Below are 16,423 nucleotides of genomic sequence, written 5' to 3'. Positions count from 1 at the left end.
AACTTGAGCATGTCAAAGTATGCAGAAGAAATGTCTCTGACTGATTTTCTCATAAGGGAACTCCGTATTGTGCACACTTATACACGTAAGGCATCCTCTCCAGGACATGGTGATAGATATATGTTTAAATTAACATCATAAATACTTAATTTGATGGCCTATAAAGAACACTGGTGTAGGGGTCGAAGGATCCTGTGTTGTACTGGAGCTAGCTGTACTGGCTCAAGAGAGCCAGTTTTGTACATCTCATCCTAACCCTGCATGTGGTCACATCATGTTGGTAGCTTGAAATTCGCTGTGGTAGAATTACTATCACCTGAAAATCAGCAAATACTATAAATTGGGGCTTTGGGAGGAGAAGCACACCATTGTAGAAGGATTTGAATTATACACCCAATACTCCTACTCCTAAATATTTTAAGCCTCAATGTTCTCGTGTATTAAATATGGAAGACAATACCTGCTCCGTCTGTCTCACAGATTTGTCATGGAAGTTCAAATATGTGTGAAGGAACCAAAGCTAAACAGATACCACTGGAAGTGGCAGCATTATAATTTCCAGTGTTATTGGGGGCATAGAGAAAGAATAAGAGGATCAAGCATGAACTGACCCTATTTTCCCTCAAGAAACAGAGTAAGTGCCACTCAGATCTTATAAACACAGAATTGTATATACTTTTAAAGAATCATAAATATCAAATGTAGGTTGAACTACCTTGAAATGTATTTAGAACCATTCTTTAAAATGGAACCATAGACTAATATAAGAAAATACCTTCAACGCCTCCAAGGGTTGGGACCACTGAATATAGGAATCCATCGAGCACCAGCTTCCAAAGTGTCCTGCCTCCAGCCCTGGAGATGCTTCTGCTGATATTCTATGACAACACGCATGAGGAGCTGGAACTGCATTTCTCATTCATGAAGGGGCTAGAAGCTAGACAGTCTTTGACATTATGGCCAACACTCACCCACACTAGAATCTGGGTGGAACGGTAACCATGATTAATTCTAACACTGCCGGCATTTCTACAGAGGCTTTTAGATGAAATCTAAAGGAAACTTCCTAAATAATGTGGTTCACAGGTAAATGATTATTATTAATAAGATAATACATAAAATCTTCATCAAGTATACTTCAAGGAATGTGATATTCTTTACCTGAAGACATGGTAGGAATCATGTCTGAAACATAATGTTACGTTTAATAGTTGTATTTTCAATTATAACCTTTCTCTTTTATGTGGACCTATGCTCTGGATGAGGTTACCTAGGTTCTAGGGTTCTTGAGTAAAAATATCTTCATGAGTGTTGCAAAGGACAAACCTATACCTTTCTGGGAGGAGTGCTTTAATCTTAAGCTAAGTTTGTCAGTTTGGATGTCTGCCTAATGTAGATAGGTGTTCTAACCGCTCTGTTGCTCAGAAATATACTATACAGGTTAAGAGAATGTATTTAGGAATCAGAACTGTCTTGGAGATCCAGCTCTGTTGCCTACTGGTTTCCTGACTTGGTGCAAGTTTCTTATTCTCCTCAAACCTCTGTTTTTTCATCCATAAAATGGGGCAAATAATAGTTTCCCTTTTCTACAGCTCTTTTGAAAATTACATGCAAACAGAGCTTAATTAATGTTAGGCTATTAACCTCTTTAAAGAATGAGTCAAAGGGTAATTTGGCCTAAATTCAAATGACGACTTCAGTTGGGATCTTGGCCAGCAATGCCACTGTAGTGAAGCTGGAGCCAGAGTAGCCAAAGCTAAAATCAAACAGTCTCCTAGCTTGGGGAGCCCTTGTGCCCATCTGAGTTTGTCAGAAGTAAAGCCAGCATTGATAAGTGAATAGTGATATACTGCCTGAAGTGTGACATTGTGCCTGGTGTGATCCCCCAGCATTCCCTATCATTATCCATTTTAGTTTAGAAGACTCTTCCCAGACTAGTGGGGGTCACTACTAGAAAATGTTCTGGAATAGTGGAGCATTGATCCTCCCAGGAAGTCACTCCATAGATGATTAGCTCTGTGGAGTGCTATATTTGATACTGAAGAACATTCTCCTCCTGCTTCTTTGTGCACACTCATGTGCACACCTCATAAACACCCTGCCATGATCATCTTGACACAATACCACAGTAAAGCCAGTGACAGAGGGGCACTAAGAGGACCTCACGGTGCTGTGAAGTAAGGGAGTATGCCAGAAAGAAAAGCCACCCATCTATTTTTTTCAAAATAAAGATTTCAGGGCAGTGACATACCGTGGCAGGATGATGAGAATGGTCTGTCCAAGGCACTGCAGACAATGAAGGGGACAAGTTATCTGAAAATGATTTTACAACAATGATAAAATGGACAAAAATGTCAGCTGACTTTTTATTATTATCATGCCTCATTCTAAGCAGTCTCAGTCGTAAAATATCCCCCTAAAAAATGTGTTGTGTTGATTTAAGTTCTAAACAACTGCTGCAGTTACTGTCGAATTTTAGTAACATATATTTCATCTCCAAACGAGCACCTTTCAATACTTATCTTTCAAGAAACATAAATTTACATGAAAGTCAGTTTGGAGGACTCCTAGTTATGTAGTCAGCCCTAACACATGGGATTTGGCTCCACACATTAGTTTCCAGAGTTAGTTCCTAAAACTTTGCAATGATGTTCAGTACTTTTGGTACAGGTTGTGTCTTTAACCCTTGGGCTACTGCATATTGGGCATTTAAATAGATTCCAAATAAATGATTGTAGCCAATGATTGTGCAGTCAAAGAAATACATCTTCAGTTCATTCAGTTTTGTCACACTGTGTGACAACCTAGAATATTCATTTGTGTTTTAAATTTAACACAGTGAAACAGTGTTCACTGGTTGTGAAATGTTTTTCTTTGTGATTGTTGTTGAAAAAGTTTTCTTCAAGGGAGGAGAAGAGTGTTAAAAAAAATAGCCCAGCATAGGAGAAAAATACTGCTGCAGTGTGATATTTAGACCAATGAATAGACTTCTATCATGTGCCATCTTACAATTGAAGTTGTTTATATTATTTTCTACTCATGTTTTCTTTCCATAGTCATTCCCAGAACGTAGAATTCCTTGTTGTGAAGGCAATGTGTGCAATGATACGCGCTTTGCAGTCAATATAGACATGAGTTCAAACATCAGCTCTGCAACTCACAAGCTGAGGGCCTGGGATGTGTTGTTAAATCTTAATTTTCTGTTTTGCAAAATGAGAGTCAAACCTCGTGGCAGAGTTGTGATAACTAAATTCAATGTAGCATGAAAAGTGTGTTCCATATGTTTCACATAGTAGATATGATGTTAATTTTCCCCTCTGTCTCCACCTTTTTACTTCTCTTTCCTGCATTGGCATTTATTTATGTCTTCCAATGCAAACAAATAAGATGTCTTTATAGAATTATGGTGAGTTCTCAGGGGGCTGACGAGGGAGGATTGCTTCAGGCCAGGAGTTTGAGTCCAGCCTGGGCAACATAGTGAGACCGCATCTCAAAAAAATTAAATAATAAATAATTTTAAAAGAATTACAATGAATTGAAAGTAACTGCTACATATTTACAACTCATCTGTGCAACAACTAATATATGATCACTGTTTATAATCTGATCTCTCCCCTCTGAACCTTTATAGACTCCACTTAAATGCAAGGGTTTAATGAGAAAATGTCTGAGCTATGGTCCTGGCCTACAATGCTGAGTAAATCTTGCCTAGATGAACGACATCATTATAACATATTCAAAGTGGGAAGGGGAAGTTCTTGGGCATTGTAAGTTTTGGTGTACATAAATTTCCTCTTCTTCCTGGCCATTTCCAGGGCAACAGAATCATCAAGGTAAGCATCAGCAGTGTGTTGATTCATGGCCTTCATTGGCTTCTGTGGTAAAGGACACACATACTTAGAGGAAAGAAAATGCAACATAATTAGGCTAAAACAGACCATTTTATTCTGCGGTTAGTTCAACTGATGCTAGTTGTTGCACCCAAAAGAGCATTTTCAACATTTCTTCAGCCTTTCCGTCTCCTCTTTCTATGAAGTTTTAGCATCTTGTCTAGTCTTCTTTGGTTTGTATCTAACATTAATTTTCTAGTACCTCATGTCTTATTAGTGGTACACTAATGTCTTATTAATGGTACATTGTATTAGATAAAGAAGAATCTTCTCCTCCTGTTCCTTTGTGCACACTCTTGTGCACACTGCACACACGTCCTGCCATGGTCATCTTGACACAATACTGCAGTAAAGCCAGGGGCCACAAAGAGGACCCCAGGGTGCTGTGAAGTAAGAGAGTATTCCAGAAAGAAAAGTCGTCCGTATATTTTTTTCAAAATAAAGGTTTCAGGGCAGTGGCATACCAAGGGCAGAATGTAATTCTTTTAGTTACCTTACAGGAGTTGTATAAGGATTAAATTGGATAAGATAAGGGGAAAGATTTTATAAATCATAAAATAGTTACATATATTAAGTAGTATCATTATCTTGTATCTGGGATTAGTAAACTATGACCCATACACGAACTCTGGCTCTCCCCGTTTTTGTGCTAACCTGGGAGCTATTCTAGTCCCTTTAAGGATTTGGGCTTAAAGTAAATCTTGTGTTTATCTCTCCCTCCTTGAATTGAGCCCCAGGCTTAGGCTTCTCATCACAATGTTAGTTCAACATTTGGCCCCATGGCAATCACAGTTTACCCGTTTCTCACCACTCACTCTTTGTGTTTTAGTTCTTTGTACCCTTTAGAGATGTCCTGCAAGCCCACCAGTACTGTAAACATTTCTTGTTGTAATTTACTTGTATTGCTGTGAGAAGTGCTTTAGAGTATCCAGGCTAACTGACAAAAAAGGAAACTTTCAAAGCATGTTACAACAGTGCGTGTAACAACAAAGCATGTTACAGCAGTGCATGTAACGTGCTTTGAAAATTTCCATTTTTGAAAACAGGAACTCAAGCAACTTTTCTACTGTCTATCAGCTCTAGATGGTATAGAAGGACTTGAACCTGGTCAAACAGCCCAGAACCCAAAAGCTAGCTTACTAGACTGCACAGTAACCCAATATATCAAGTCTGAATGTTGGGATGTATCCTTTGAGGAAATAAGCCTAAGGAATTGTTATTTCATGTCCCTGCTAATCCCAGTGTGGTTGATAAAGACCACAGGGTTTGCTACCCTGGCTGTAATTTCTAAACCATAGAGAAGTTAATCTGTGATACATAAAAGCATTTTTACTATCCCTTACTCTAAATTGACTGAATGTTTAACAACCACTCTGACTTTGAAGGCTTCCCCAATCTCTTGCCATATACAAATGCACAATCTGTCTTCAGTGTATTCGTTGAGCTCTGTCCCTACTTCTAATTGCTGTGAAACATCTCCATATCCTACTTCCAGCCTATGCTGAAAGTTCTTTGAAGGTAGTAACTCTGACCATTTGTGTACCAGATCAGTCCCTACCATACAACTAGTGTTTAGTACACATTTGTTGAAGGAATTATGAATGTGTCATTAGTTTTTCAAATGTTGATTAGCATTATTTAAAAATGAAAGGCTGTGGTATAGTCACAGAAAAAAAAAAATTGATCTGAAATCAGAAAACCTGATGAACAGCAGTACAAATAACTTGACTTCTAGGAAGGGCATAGTGGCTCACACCTATAATCTCAGCACTTTGGGAGGCCGAGGTGGGTGGGTGGATCACGAGGTCGGGAGATTAAGACCCTCCTGGCCAGCATGGTGAAACCTCATCTCTACTAAAAATATGAAAGTTAGCCTGGTATGGCGGCACATGCCTGTAATCCCAGCTTCTCAGGAGGCTGAGGCTGCAGTGAGCCAAGATGGTGCCACTATACTCCAGCCTGGTAACAGAGAGAGACTCCGTCTCAAAAAAAAAAAAAATTTAAAAAGTGAGAGGCTGTGGGCTCTGGTATAGTTACAGAAAAAAATGGATTTGAAATCAGAAAACCTGATGAATAGCAGTTCAAATAACTTGACTTCTGGATCCTTAAAATGATCAGAGTACACGTGCTTCCAGGAAGTAGAGAGACTGATATGTTGATGGGCAAAGACATGAGTGAAGAGAGCAATCAGCAGTGGTTAGGCCTTGGCCCCTCACTCCTGCCATCACTACCACCTGGTCATGACTGTCCCCAAGCATGGGGGTAACGATGAAGTAGAAGAGGACTTCTGGCTAGGATTCACCCCTTTCTAGTCTAGGATTGGCACTTCTCTCCATGTCCCCAGAAGGCAAGATAATGGCTACAATTAGGATAAGTAGAGAATGCTTGTTATATACAAATAGTGTCAGCTCTGATTTAACGATGGTTGATAGGTATAAGTACCATAGACATATGCGTATACTCTACTGCCAGAAACTGGAACTGGGTAGGGTAGTATTGTCAGACATAATTTGCTTTTTAATTTGGAAAAGGCAATAATGCATTTCAATATGCAAATAGTATGTACCTAACCTAACTGATTAATATTGGACATAGCCAAGTAAACAATTCTGACCTTCAAAATGCACAGAATTTTAGCCAATAAATTTAGTTGAAGTCAAAATACACCCGATTAGAATATTTTATTTCCTCCTCTTAAGTTTTCCAAATGTGACAGAAGTTACTTGAATTTTCTTTTACATTGCTTTGCCAATAGTTTGAGATTATTGATGGGAGAAATATAAACTCTAAATGAATTAGTATTTCTCATGAGCTTCCAGAAGCCATTATAAAATAAGTCAATAAGGAAGGGAATATAAGGCATAAGAATTATAAGGTATACTATCTGATGAGACTTCCATAAAGTAATTGTACCATGCAGTTTTAAAACTTTTAAAGTTTAAACTCTTAAAAATAAAATTAAGGTTTCTAAGAAAATCAAATTAATTTTTTTCTAGCTGATAAAGATTATCCATATGGCAATTGACTGCTGCTGTTTATAGTTATATTTCTTCGTGATTCCCAAAGTGACAATCCAGTTTACAATAATGACCTAGTAATGGATTTGCTCTTTACAAAGCATCTTATCTATGGCCCAAGTTTCTAAAGATTGAACTGCCTGGGGACCTTATAAAGCAGCCATGTTACTAAAGTTGTCTAAGCAGTTCTAGTCTGTTGAAAAGCTTTAGTTTATTTGTTTTTATAAAGTCCAGTGACACAAAGTTGGCTGGAGACTCTGTGGCATGAATCATTTCCTCCCTGCAGTCTGTCAGCTTGCAAACATGGGCAGAGGGAGTGCCTGTTCTGCCCTCTGCCTGTTCCTGCACACTCCCGAGCTTTTGCAAGTTGGTAGGGGGGTAAACTTGCTACAGTGACTCTTTGCTGGATTAGTGTACTCTTTCAAGTAACTGTTGGTGAACAAGGTGGGAAATTATGTTCCTGGATAAGAAATGACCAGGCTAATACATGTGGCAGGTAAATGATTTTTGTTGTAAACGCAAGGTTTAGAAATATGTTTTTGAATTAAGCAGTTTACCTGTAATATGCAAGGTATACATAATCCACTTCTGGCATATTCCATGTATATTTGGAAGTAACATGTAAGTGCATAAGATTTTTGAAAATGGGCATTCTGATATGAAAAAATCTAGATATTTACACATAGATATATACATGTCTATGAGCCAACATCTTATTGAAAAATTATATAGTTTTTTTTTGCCTTTCTCTAAAGCAAAACTAAAGCTTTCTAATATTTAAAATATCCTCATTAGGAGAAGTTTTCAAAACCTATTGTTCTCAGTTGTTTGTCCAAAAAATGTTACCTGTAAAGGCTGCTTTCTTTTATCCGTTTATTTTTATCCTTAGTAATTTTTCACATGAGCACTCCCAGGAGCCCTTTCCATAGAGAACAGTGTAAATCACACCAAATGATTATGTCTTGTTTATACATGGATGGTGAAACAGAAAGATTTTGGGCTTTGGAATTAGAACTACGTTTGAATTCTGATTTGTTTACTACCTACATGACACAGAACAAGTTATTTAATCTTTTCAGATCTCAGTTTTCTCATCTGTAAAATGGGGATGACAACACCTATTTCACAGGTTTACTGTAAGAATTAGAATTATTTTGTGGAAAGTTATTTTTATATCATAGATCCTTACTATTAGCTATTATTACTAAAAATATCAAGTGCCTGACATATAGTAGACATTTAGAAAATGTGGTTTTCTTCCATACTTGAACCACTGCGTTACTTCACTCAGGTTGGCATAATCAAGTTATCATTCCATTAATATATCAAATGCTTGAGGATACTGATAAGAACCCTTCATTATAATTGATCTATGTTTACATTTTGCTTATGCTCCTCTGATGCCATTTCCAAAGCTACCCCCTATCTCCTGGTTAATTTTTTTACCATCATATGCTTTTCAGTATTGGTTTGCCATGTAGCCTTAAATGAATAAACATTTATATTGAGTGGCAAGGCCTTTATAACTGAACCCAGTATGTACTTTGTTTCATTAAGACTTGGGTAGAATCCCAATGTTTGCAGTTCAAGACAGTTATTTTGGATACATGGATTGAACCTTGTATTACTTCTCGGACTCCATCCATCCTTAGTAATTAAGCGCATAATTTGGGACTCATATAAGAAATGGAAAATAATCACAAATTGTTTAAGTGTGTTTATATATATTAGAAGAAAGAATATGGCCACATTTTTCTAATTTCTTTGTTCCAAGCATAGAATTTTAGACTTTGCCATGAGCCACATACACAGGCATGATTCGTTTTGGAAATTATAAAGTGTATTACTTGAAATTAATGAACTTAAAATGTCAAGTCACTAATATATTTCTTGTCTCTAAATTGTGTGAAGGACATAAGAAACTTGTCTGTCAAACTCATCACAGAGTTGCCAAGAGATGTTTCCTGCTTATATATCTTTTCTTCAGACAATCTTCAAAAGTGTTTGAAAATTTTGTTTTATCTAGAGAAAGTGTTTTAATCTTCTATTCCTTGAACTTTGTTTTTTGATTTAGCCAAACACCATACAAATGAATGTGTTATGGACTAAGCACTTTGACCCACTGAAAGCTCAGGCTGGAGTAGATTGCTTAATATTTACCAAGTTCCCCCGAGGCTTTAGGCACAATTAGCTAGCTCAGGCACCCTGTGTTTGGCATGAGTTGAATTCTATCTGATTTATTCTTGGATGAGGGAGTATTTGAAACATTAAAAACAGTTAATAAGCTTTCTGCAGAAGCCTTTAAGAGTCCTGGGGACATGTTTGCAGTGGTAATTTCCTACAGTGTCTTTGGACTCTTAAATTCCTGCAGTTGGCTCTCACTGGATGAAATTTCTTAGGCAACTTAAGATCTAAATTGGTCCTTGACTTATTTACCCCCAAGGAAATATGATTTGCTAAGCCTTGATTTATTTCCCATGACCATAATACTTCAGAAGATCCATCTCCTCTACAAATGATCATCCAAAAAAATGGTATCAACTGCTCTAAAAATTAAGAATTATCCTAACCACAGGAAACAAAAATAGTCAACTTTGGAGTTTTCCCTTCATTTTCCCATCAGCTCCCGGTAATTGTCCTAGTCCCAGCTGCACCCAATATTGGTCCACTTCTAGATTCCAATTGTCACATATATCATTTTCTAAGTAAGACCCAAAGTGTTAACAACAAGATGGGTCACAAATGTTATTATACATGTCTTGATGTCCTTGGTTTACATTCCTCTAACAATTTCTCATTTGTGATCTTGGGCAAATATAATGTCTCCAAACTTCATACCCAATATTTGTTAAAGCAGGAGATAATGATAGCACCTATCTCTTATGGTTGTTGTGAGGATTAAATTCATTAATTTGTTCATTCTAAAAATGTTTATCAAGTACCAGATAAGTGTCTGGCCTTGCTTTAGGCACTGGAGACACTATAATGAACAAAACAGAAGAAAATCTCTGCCTTCATGAAGCTTATAGTCCAGTGGATGAGAGTCCATTTAAAACATCAATAAGTACAATGTTGGATATTAGAAGGTGACAAGTTCTATGGAGAGAAAAAAGAAGAAAGGGAATGTAGGAATGGGGAAATGCAAGTTTAAACAGCTTGGTATGAGAAACCCTCACTGAGAAGGTGACAGAAATGATGCTTGTGCATATCTAGGGGAAGAGCATTTCTTATAAAGGGGGCAGCTAGTGCAGAGGCTTCCTGTTGGAGGAATAGAAGGTTCATTAGGCTAGATGGAATGGATTAAGAGAGGGGAAGAGGAGTAGGAGGTGGAGTCAGAGAGATAATGAGTACGGAAGGGGGTGGATGGTTGGTAGACATACAGCTTTGCAGACTGTGAAAGGGACTTCGCCTCTTGCACTGAGTAAAATGGGAGCCACTGAGGGGTTTTGAGGAGGTGAAAGCAAGATCTGACATCTGTTTTAAAAGAATCAGTGTGGCTATTGTATTGAGAATAAATGAGATATAATACGTAAGGTGTTTATCACAGTGCTTGGCCCATCATAAGCATTCAGTAATTGATAACTGCTATTATTATTGGTGGTAAAAGTAACATCATCAATATTACTATTAGTATTTATTTTGATGTTGATGCTGACTCTCTTTTATTCTTGCTTTATGAAATGAAAGCAAGGATATGGGCAAGTGGTATTGGGTGTTGGGCCTGCTATCATCTGCCCATAAGTTAAATCGGCAGAAGGTGCTGATGCCAGCAAATTCAACATGTGTATTTCACTCAACACATCATTGGCTGTATGATATAAGCCCCCAGTGACTTTACCACCCAGCTTAACATCATTAGAGACTCTCACTGTTTATTAGCTCTAGCAAGTAAATCCATACATAAGGAGCCACTGGTGGTGAAGAAACCAGATGGGAAATTTTCTTCTGGCCATATTTTTCTTTCATACCTTTATTTCTTGTTCTAGTTTTTCTTCTTGGGTCTCCTTTATTTGGCTTTCCTTAATCATAGCATGGTGCTCAGGCAGTGGGTAGAATTCATGACAATAGTACCCTGCTCTTATAGACTATCTTTCTTCCCAGAATTTCAAAATGCCTCCTGCCCCCTCTTTTTGGGACACATCCTCTTGTTCTGTTGGCATATTTAGGCATTGCATAGAACAAAATGAGGCACAGATTATTTATTCTCCAAGACTTCACAATCTCTATTTTGGGCTGTGTATTATGTATATCGACAGAAACAATATGGTGACTCTTTTTTAAGCTAGATGGTTATGCAATGATGATAGTGTGTTTTTCCAAAGCAGCAGTAGTGATGGCGTTTATAATAATCAGACTTAGAGTTATGAATTTCCAAGTGCATAACCATAAATATATTGAGTATCCCATATCCCTTTACAAGCATATGCTCATGCATGTGCAGGCACACATGACCAGCAGATGTGGTTTATTTTGTTCACACAGTTTTTTCAAAAACCTGAATTTGTTGTCAACAGTTATTATAAAAATCTGGGTTTTAAGGATCTTCTTCAAAAATCAGGACACTTGGCATTCGTCTGCCCAAATTTCTCCATAGCAACCATCAGCTGGAGCTATAGGAGCCAACCCAGTGGTTTTCAGCCTTGGCTGCACAATAGAATCACGTGAGGTGGTGTTTCAAAAATACTGATGTTCGAGCCCCACCACAGACAATTAAGCACCATTTTCAACAACAGCAATAGCAGCAAATGTTTAGTGAGTGCATATTTTGTGCAAGAAACTGCCATTCTGTAAAGAGAGCTGATATATAAAATATATTCATGTTGGGGACATATGATGTGTATGAAAATGATAAGCAACTATACCAGATATAGAATATGCTTAGTACCAAGTGAACTATATAAAACAGTGATTCTTACATTTTGCTGCATAATAGGACTACCTGGGGAACTTTGAAAACTTTTGATGCCCAGGTTGCACCCAGATCAGTTAAATTGGAATTGGGAGGAAGAAAAGGTGCTCAGACATCAGCATTTTTAAAAAGTTCTTCATGAACAATCATGTATCGGTAAAAAGCAGTTATCCATGGGATTCCAGCGTGCAGGAATGTTTGAGAAGCAGAATAGAGAGCAGGGCTTCAAAAACTTTAATGTGAATATGCATCTCCTGGAGATCTTCTTAAAATGCAGCTTTTTACAGAAGGTCTGGGAATGGACCTGAGGTTCTGCAGTTCTAACAAGCTCCCAGGTGATGCTGATGCTGCTGGTCTACTGAACACACCTGGAGACAAGGGTGTAGCAAATAGACTTTGCTACATTTTAGCTCTGTGAAGCTTAGTAGCTAATTTCAATGGGCCACGGTGTTCTTGGCTTAAAAATCAGTGTAACAATTCCCAGCCTTGGAGTGCTGTTAGGGTTAAATGCAATAATAAACATGTGTAAAGCACCTGGCACAGCAGATAATCAATAAATGTTACTATTATCACTGGAATTTAGAAAAGAAAGGCATAATCTACGAAGGCATAAAGGGGATTACTGGAGCACGTCTTTAGGGGTCTTTGAATTAAGGCCTTGGATTAGTAGAAAGAATGGCCAGCTGTGGTGTTCTTTGTAATGAGTGGTTGAGTTTCACAGTTAATCCTCAAAATATGTACTTTTAGTTTTAATTTGCTTTCTGCCTTTATGCAAAACTGCTGCCAAATAACAAGTTTTTTTAATGGAAAAACTTTCTCTGCTCCTGCCACTCTCTGGTGGAGGCACCAGCAAGCTATAAAGTGGCCAGAAGTGGGTAGCAGAAACAATGGACAGATAGAGCCAAAGTCATGCTGAGGACCATGGCTGTTCCCATTCACATGGGCAAAGAATACAACTCAACTGAAAATGTGTTTTTAAAATTAAAATCTTACAGTTTTGAATCATGGCAATATTTCCAGTGACAGAAGTGAGGAAAGTAGAAAAGAAGATTGTAGAAAAGTCTTGAGTTATTAAACTAATGAGAAAATTGTCTAGTTTTCTACTATTCAAAGGAATGGTGATTTTTAAACACGGTCACAAATTCTTTGGCATTCTCCCATCAAGAGATAAAGGTCTATATCCCCTTCCCTTGAATTTGGGCAGGCTTGTGACCTCACTGACCAAGAGAATACAGCAGAAGAGACACTAAGTGACTTCTGTGGCTAGACCATTAAAGGCCATGCAGCCTTCTCCCTGTTCTCTGGAACACCTGTTTTTGGAGCCTGAGTCACCATCTAAAAATTCCAACTACCCTGAAGCTGCCATGCTGGAGAGGCCACATCTAGGAACTCTGGGAGATAATCCCAGCTCAGCTCTCAGCTCAGCCTTCCTGTCATCCTTGCCAAGGTGTCATGCAAGTGGATGAAGCCACTTTGTACTTCCAGACCAGCCCAACCACCAGCTGAACTTCACTGAGTATCCTCAATTAACACCATATGAAGGCAGAAGAACCACCCAGCGAAGCCCTGCTTGAATTCTGGGCCCACAAAATTATCAGATGTAATAAAAGTGGTTGCTGTTTTAAGCCACTACATTTTGGGGTGATGTGGTACTGCTTCACAGCAAAAGATACCTGGAACAGAAGGTTTTGTTTTAGTTTTGGTATAAGAGTCACATTCATTCTTCCCATCGAGGAAAATTAAATTTTATTTGTGTATATCAAGGAAGTTGGGAGAGCATAAAGAACATTCAGGACTCAAGAGAGCTAAGTTCTTTTATTGATGTCATTTATTCCTAAATATATGATATTCTGACCTCTGTAAAGTATTAAGGGAATGTTTTGACAGTGGATTGACTGGTTCAGTGGTTTCTGATGTTCTTATGGAAAAATAACCATGTGAGAATTGACAGGAAAATTACAGTGGAAAGGAGACAAAGAGGAGAGCCCAGTCTTACACAAATGTTAAAATACATTAAATCAAGGGGAATTACAGCAAATTCATACCAACACAGAAATAGGCAGACAAATGAACAAAAGATAATAGGCACTGGAAAATTCAGATGTAAATATTTATGAGAATTTGGTATATGATAAAGATGACATTCAGAATAATGAGAAAAGGATGCATTATTCTTTAATTAATGTTGGGTCAATGGACTATTTGGGAAAAATAACAAAGCTGAATACACGGCTACTACTTATGCCAAAATAAATTCCAAATGAATCAAAGACTCCAACATAAAAACAAACCATTAAAGTACCAGACAAGTTTTTAAAAATAACTCTGGAGTGCATAAGGCCTTTCTAAGCAAGACACAAAACCCAAAAGCTATAAAATAAAGGAAAGATATGTTACGTTTGGCTATATAACATTTCTTTATGGCAAAAAATAATGCCATCAACAAAGTCAAATAAATACACTGGAAAGTATATTGGTAACACAAATGACAAAGGCTCATTTAATTACTATACAGCACTCTTATGAATTAGTAAGAAAAACAATATCTAATAGTAAAGTGTGCAAAGCATTTATTAATTTATTCATCAAATATTTATTAAACATCTACCAGGAACCAGTCACTGTTCTCTGGGCTAAGGATATAGCAGTAAATAAAATGAAGTTCCTAATTCCGTGGAGCTTCCATTCTAGTCAACAGACATAAATAATAAAAAATAAACAATCAAGTACATACTATTTCAGGCAGTGATAAACATGCAAGGGAAACTAATGAAAGGCAAGGGAATACAGAATGACAGGGGAGTGGTTGCTAAAGACAAAGTTTTCAGAAAAACAAAATGACGGAAGTGTATGAAAAGACACACATTGTTAAAATACATAAATTCCACAAGTACAGCGTAGTTTATAATCCCAAAGAACATCGTACAACCTAAAAGTCTGTCACTAGGGAAATGCTTTAATAAATTATAAATGGAATAAGAACAATGGAATACAGTGTAACCCCCTCAGAAGTGGACAGTAAATTTGAATATATTGATATGAAAAGAGTTCAAATTACGGGCCAAACAAAATGAGAAAGATAGAGTTATAATATGAACAATCTTCTATGAAAAAAAAGGATACACAGGTATATATGTATGTGTATGCCAGGAACATTTCTGGGAAGATATGTAAGGTTTTAATGAGGGTCACAAACTCTAGGGAGACTCATTTGTCATGATATGCTCTTTTGAACGTTTTGAATTTTTTTAACCACATAATGTTTTATTTCTAGTCAAATAATAATAGTTTTTTTTTGAAGAGACAAAGATTCCAGTCCTGGCACAAGATTAAGACTGAGAAAGTCACTTTACATTTCTGCTCAACTCCTTGCTTTTCCCAATTGTGAAAAGAGGAATTTGAATGAGATTATCTCTAGACATCCCTTGAAGCTCTGAGATTTTCAGCCTAAAATATTGGTGTTCATTTTGGGGGACAAAAAAACCCATAAAACCAACAAAATTGAGTCAAGGATACTACCTCATTTTATTTCAATCTTCAGGTCAGGTGCCTCACCGTAAATAAGAACCTTTACATCTTCAGTTAAATTATTGGCAATAGGTCACCAAGAATCATGGCTAGTTGCTAAAAATTTTTAAGTATACGTCTCTATATATTGCCAAAGAGCAATTTATTCTATGTCTTTACCTTCCTATAACCCATCTCCCCTGAAGAAAGTTTTCGTGACTGGCAATCAGAGACCATCTTTGGTGTAAGGGGGTCTGACAGGAGGGTGGGGAAGGAAAGCCTCGGTTCCTTTGTGTTTGTTCCTTCTTTTCTGGCGTGTTCAACTGGCCTCTCTCTTGTATGGGCAGGGAGGAATCCCAGTGTAGAGAAAATGGTTTTCACCATCATGTCTGATGTGGCACTACTAGTGACTTTTTTAGTACGAAGAATTGAGGTGCTGCTGTAACAAATAACTGAAAACATGGAAGTGGCTTTGGAACTGAGCAAGGGGTGGAGGCTGGAAGAGTTTTGAGGTGTGTGCTAGAATTATAGACTTTAAGGGCAGTTCTAGTGGGGTCTTAGCAAAGCCAGGATAGAATGGGATCATATCAGCAAAGACACTGCCAGTTGGAACTAAGGGAGACAGACAAAGCAGTACAGAATGAAAGAAGCCTGTTGGATTTCTTAGACTTGACTGGCCTGGACCATAGAACTATTTGGCTGTAAGCACGTACTATTCTTTTTTTTTTTTTTTTTTTTATACTTTAAGTTTTAGGGGACATGTGCATAACGTGCAGGTTTGTTACATATGTATACTTCTGCCATGTTGGTGTGCTGCACCCATCAACTCGTCAGCACCCATCAATTCATCATTTATATCATGTATAACTCCCCAATGCAATCCCTCCCTCCTCCCCCCTCCCCATGATAGGCCCCAGTGTGTGATGTTCCCCTTCCCGAGTCCAAGTGATCTCATTGTTCAGTTCCCACCTATGAGTGAGAACATGCGGTGTTTGGTTTTCTCTTCTTGTGATAGTTTGCTAAGAATGATGGTTTCCAGCTGCATCCATGTCCCTACAAAGGACGCAAACTCATCCTTTTTTATGGCTGCATAGTATTCC

At 37.7% G+C, this 16,423-nt stretch overlaps 1 protein-coding gene across 6 annotated transcripts in view; it reads left to right on the top strand.

The window, feature by feature from the left end:
- THRB (thyroid hormone receptor beta) overlaps positions 1 to 16,423 on the top strand; it is a 377,294-nt gene that overhangs the window by 126,109 nt on the left and 234,762 nt on the right. The window lies entirely within an intron of this gene.

Source organism: Rhinopithecus bieti, unplaced genomic scaffold (assembly GCF_001698545.2).
Source record: "Rhinopithecus bieti isolate Rb0 unplaced genomic scaffold, ASM169854v2 scaffold_23460, whole genome shotgun sequence".
Classification (NCBI taxonomy): domain Eukaryota; kingdom Metazoa; phylum Chordata; class Mammalia; order Primates; family Cercopithecidae; genus Rhinopithecus; species Rhinopithecus bieti.
The sequence above is the reverse complement of the archived record's forward strand: the minus strand, read 5'-3'. Positions and strand labels throughout refer to the sequence as shown.